This window comes from Miniopterus natalensis, chromosome 3 (genome assembly GCF_054644295.1).
Source record: "Miniopterus natalensis isolate mMinNat1 chromosome 3, mMinNat1.hap1, whole genome shotgun sequence".
Lineage (NCBI taxonomy): Eukaryota > Metazoa > Chordata > Mammalia > Chiroptera > Miniopteridae > Miniopterus > Miniopterus natalensis.
Genome location: NC_142083.1, coordinates 54,531,759 through 54,537,758, shown reverse-complemented (window position 1 = coordinate 54,537,758; position 6,000 = coordinate 54,531,759).

The window sequence follows — 6,000 nt, the reverse complement described above, 5'->3', positions numbered from 1 at the left end:
AGAGCAGCACACTGGAGCTCGACCCAGGGTGCCTGCGCAGACGTCTAGCCCAGATGAGTTTAAATCTCCCGTTCTGCAGGCGGTGCTGAGCGTCCTGGGCTCCCGTGCCCAGGCAGGAAGTGTGTCAGGGACCTCTTGCAACTCGTTGCCAGGGACAGAACACTAATACGTAATAAGTTTCCTGGTCATGCTTTGAGTTCTGCTATTGACATAGTCATGAATGTGCCTCAGAAATTTAGGGTAGAGAACGTGCATCCTAATCACTTATCTCATCCTTGGCACTTAATCAACAAAGTTTAGATATGTTAAGAACCTACTATGTTCCTGAAATCAGTGCAAGTGTCTTCACAGGTAGCAACTTCTTTAGTCCACACAACCTACGGGGGAGGGTTTAATAGATTAGGAAATGGAGATTTGAGAAGGTTAAATGACTGTTCTTCCAACAGTTTATAAAATGAATGAAAGAATACACTTTGGAGCTTTGTAGACCCAGTAATATGAAGATCTCACTTTCTTCCTTGCACATAACACACACAAAAAGTGTCTTTTCTGAGGCTGCCTTGGACCCAGTAAATAATTGTACTGAACAGCTCTATAAGCATAGCCCAGGAAATGTTTCAATACTTAGAAGTAATTTCATGCATTATAAAATTTACTGTATATTAGCAGAAACCCTCGGTAAGTAGAAGAGCTCAGGAAATTATCTAGGTGATGTGACAAAATTTGACTCTTTTCCCTCATATATAAACCGAAGGAGCATATAAAATGCATCAATTATAATCAATATTTACCTTTTTTAACTTCTGTTCACAAAATGAATCAGAAATGAAGTCATTGCACCAAAGGTAACTGGCCCGGCCCTGCCAGGGTCAGGAACGTGGGGCAGGAAAAGGGGGGCCGCCTCTGCCCTCCGCTGACCCGCGCACCCTCTCTGTCCACTCCCTGGCTTTTATCCTGCCAGCAAAGGTGAAGGGTTGGGGAGTGCGGGAAAACCCTTAGAGATACTCTGCAGGGTTGCTGTCCTCTTAATGAAAATGGTGTTACTTTTCTTCCTTGGCCCTTTGCTGTACCTCCCAATATCCTATTTCCCAGTATTGAGGTTGCACAACCCTCTGTGGATTTGTTTCTTTCCCCCCTTCATCACACTTAAAATAATGTCTTCATTAGGCCACTGTTTTTCGAAGGACAGAGAAAAGACTTGGCTGCAAGATTTTGTTTTCCTACCCTGAAAAACTCTCTTAGCAAGGAAACACTGAAGATACGGTTGCCACCTGGAAACTGGGGAAGACTCTATTATAGAGAGCACAAGTGCATTGGCCCGTTTTCTCATTCCTGACAGCAGAGTTGCTTGAAAATTCCAAATTCAGAACTTAAAAAAGAGAAGTCTGATGATATGTCTTTCTTTTTTCACGATTAGATGCATTATATTCCGTGGAATTAGGTAGTTAAAAGGAATAACTATTAGGAAATGGAGATCTCAATTAAAGGTACTCTTTTATTTTTAATTAACTATGTCTTTAAATAAAAGGAGCTCTTAAAAGGCGAAAGATTTATGCAATCAGAAGAGAAACCAGAGTTTAATAGGAGCTTTTAAATGCACTCATTAGTCTTTGTTTAATGGTGAGACTTAAAGAATTTAAAAGTAGCCATAGATCAGAACATGGATGCTTGTGTACCACTCACATACCCTTCAATTAGAGTGAAATTATGAGGAAAAAAAGTGGATTTAAATAATTAAATATGGTATTCTTATAAAAATATATTCTGTATAATAATGACTACCATAATAATCCTGTATTCATTCTTTGTTTTGAATATTTGGCCCTGTTCTGTTATATACTATTAGTTATCTGTCACTTTAGGAATACAGGCATTTGTTCTTTCCATGTTCACAGTATTCTGATGCTTAGAGAAATCGAGTTAGAATCACTGCTTTCGAGAATGAGGCTTCTCTTCATGTAGCAAAAAAGTTAAGTCGATAAATAGCAGAGTCCTTGCAAAAGCTTTATTATAGTAAAAAAATAAGAGCATAGGGTTTATGGAAAGTTCTTGGCATCATTATTCAGTCTTTAAAGGATCATTCTAGTAGAAAAGCTTTAAAATTAATGAAAAGTAAAACAAAGTCTAGTTATAAAGTACTGCCATACTTCCACATTCTTGCTGCTTGTCTCTGTCATTGATGTTTTACAAGAGTTATCTGGGTAAATGGAGCTTAATTTCTATCTTCAGTTATATTCTTTTAGAAACTGGCCCATCAGCAGATAATTAGAGAAAGATTGCCTTCAGAACAATGTGAATCACCTTTGTGTTTTCTTCCATAACATCACCGTGGTACAAAGGTGACATGGGATAGCCATTAGGAGCAAGGACAAGCCTTATTTCACCTGAAAGCAAGGGCAAAGTGCTTTCTTAGCACCGTGGGTGGCACAGAAATGTCATAAAAGCAGGGACAAGCCTACTGAGGGTGGAAAAGCTACTTTAACCAAATCAGATCTTCTCTCTCCTTTTAACATCATCTAGCTTTGAAGTCACATGCTTAAAAACCCCTTTTGATCATTCCTGGTATTCCCAGGTCTGCATTTTATCATTTGAAATGTGGAAGTGAGAGCCAATCTTAAGAGAAAGTGAAGCAAATTCCTAACCTTACAAATAAATCCAGCTCTTAGAATATATATTTTTTTATTCTATGGGGCTGCATTATTTGTTCCGGTTTTCTCTTCCTATTAGAGTATAATCCTTGTATTAATCTTTGATTTAAAGGTTAAAAGTTGCATGAGGTTTTCTTCTTCTTCTGTGTTGATATATAGAAAAGGTACAGCATTTTAAGGATAGGCATTGGACTGCCGTCCTTTCTTCACAAAATAAATTTTCTAGGAAAAAGAAAAACTATGTGAAATTATGTAATAGGGTCGAACATTTAATTTTTTTGATACTTATCTGTTCAAAGTGTTTCTTTACTTTCTGTAATTGATCTGATATTTTGTACAATGTCTTGGCCTTGTAAGGGGAGAACAGAGTTCTCATGTCCTCCCACCCTGAATGCAGTAAATATATTTACAATACAGTAAACTCATTCAGATTCAGCAATTTAAACAATTTTAATTTAGATAACTTGGTAATTAATTTTGGGGGGCATGATTAGATATTTCAAAAAATATTTTCATCATCCCCAACTGTTCGCCTGGATGCTGTCTGGTACACATGAGGTGGGGCTTCTGTGATCACCTCGTGGTGTCAGGAGATGAGGTCTGTGGAATCAAGTGATTTCGTTTGGTTTCTGCTGCGGAGTGACTGCTCCTTTATATTCCCTGGATTAGTGACTGATGTGGTGATTCATGGATGTTTGTGCTGTTGAAAGATAAATAGAAATTAAAAAAAGATAAGGCATATTAAAATTTTTAAGAGTTTATTTGAGCAAAAATTGATTCCAATCAGGCAGCGCCAAACAGGAAACGGTTAGGATGCTCCACCGATAGGAGCTGAGGGAAAGACTTTTATAGAAAAAGGGCTGAAGCAAAATAAGAAAATTTTTTATTAGCTGCAACTAAAGCCTAGTTGGGCGTGTGCGATCTGTCGTCCTTAGGTTTCAGTTCTGTAACCTTGAGGGAGTTACAGGCTTAGATTTTGGGCTGCTCACACAGGCTGCCGTGGCACTGGCGCCAGCTCAGTCTAATGGCCTTCCTGTTCAATTAATGTAACGGGGCATTATACTGACGTTTACTATTGCAGTGCATGCTTCCCACCTTTTGCCACCAGCCGTGAAGTCCCTACTCAGAGCATCCTGTTGATCCCAGTCCCTCACCCTTCTGCTGATCCCCTGTATCTCTTTGCCAGGGTACAACAAAACTATCGACACCCCTCCACAGCCTCCAGAGTTGGGGGCAACCTGAGGCTCCTCTCCAACTACTTCTTCTTCCAATGCTATGTGACCCTGGCATGCCATGGTGAATATGACCCCGCGCAAGGCTTTCCCTGGAGCCAAGGTAAGCAAGCTACTGCCTGTAGGCCAAGTCCTCTGTCACCTGATCCTGTCAGAACGTTTTATTGAACACAGCCACACTTATTCATTTGTGTGTTGTCTGTGGCTGCTTTCATGCTTCAAGAGCAGAGCTGAGTGGTTGTGACAGAGATAATCTATGCCACAAAGCCTATAATATTTAATACCTGGGCTTTTACAGAAAAGATTTGTTGCCTCATGCCCTAGAGGCTTGTAGCCTTCCCAGAGTATCCTGGCTAAACATGTCACTATCCTCTCTTTCTCTCTCCTATTCTCAAGACCCACCATTCCCAGCAGGAGTTTTCCAGAAAGGAAAAATGAGGACATAGGTTGTCCTCTCTCACCACCTTCCTGTCTCCTCTATTTAACATCTCAGGGGACATGGAGTGGGGGTGGGGATGCATTCTCTTCTCTGCTAGGCATTCCCTTAAATCAATATCTCCTTTCTGTAATGGTATTTCCCGTTTCCTATCTTGAGATCCTAGAGGCAGGAATGCATGGGGAGGGAGAAACAAGCTCACAAAGAGGAGAATATAAATCAGGAGATATTCAACAAATATTGTACTTGTTACACATGACCTGTTTTATTTTCCTACTTGTGTAAATAAATGCCATTGACTACGCACTTGAAAAAGTAGACTGTTAACTCCGTTTTCGCCAGTAATGCTAAAATAATCACTTGGATTATTTTTCTCAAATAAAGTAGAGCATCATAATTATGAATGATCTAGATAAGTGGAAAATAAATCAGAAAGGCATTTTAAGATTAATATTGTGATCTTAGCAACCATGTGGAATGTTCAAATTGTGTTTCTACTACATGTGGAGTTCTAGCAGCTCTTTGTATTATTACACACACACACACAAACACACATAAAATCTCTATCAACTCTAAATTGTATAGTGCTATACAAATTGGAAGTGGATATTCAACTATATTTAGCGTAATTTATATAGAATAATTTAATACTGATGAGAAGATAATAAATATCTTTACTCATGCCTGTTTTTGAATCAGAACATTTAAGAAACATCTGACTGAGATGTTTCTAGTAGCCATAGTATGTACTTATTTTTTCACTATAATTTTAATGCCACAGTGAGGATAAAAACCAACATTCTCAGATACTAGGTCTAAGCCAAGTGATTTTTTAATTATCTCTTTAGCTAAATATAGTCAGCTTTAACAGTGGAATTCTTAGGAATAGTGTGTAGAATTAATATTTTTAAAATCTAAAATTTATGTTTTTCCATCAAACATACTTATTTACATCTACCTCCTATCGAAGTGGATTCACTGCTGTTTATTTTTACTATTAATGGGGGTAGGGTTTGGTCATAATTTTTATATCATAAATTATTCACACAGTATTTGTTTGTATGTTTGAAATTTAATTGTTACCTGGTTTCCAGGGTTTCCATGAGCTGATCAAGAACTGTTTCAATTTGTCAGCCAAATGTTGTGTGTTTGTCTCCTTCATCAAAGTTCAACTTAAAATGATCTTAAAACTTTGAGAGAATTCTGTACAGCAAGGGCGAATGTCCAGAAAACTTATGAGAATCCTTATAACCCTAAATTTCATACTCATTTGGTGTGCATGCGTGTGCATGTGTGTGTCTACACATGCAGGGAGCTGCAAGGATAGCAGGAAATATTGGTGATGATTAAATGAGAGGCCCTGAAACAGAATAACACCTAACTCCCTTGCTCTTCTGTCAGTTGTTCTTATCTAGCAAAACCCCAACCTCATTACATTCAAATTTCTATCTACTCACTACCTGTACCCAACCAGCTGAATGTAGCTGGGGAAAAATATCCAATTTATACGTCTCATTTTTAATTTATGACCATAAATCTCAAATGAGACAGAGACTACTACTCAGTATGGGATAAACTGAAGGTAGGCTAATTGCAGGAGGTTCTTGATGTTAGAGTGGAGGGTATCTGCTGCTCACACAGTAGACAAGACTTGGGCAGGTGCACAGATTACTCAACCATGGGG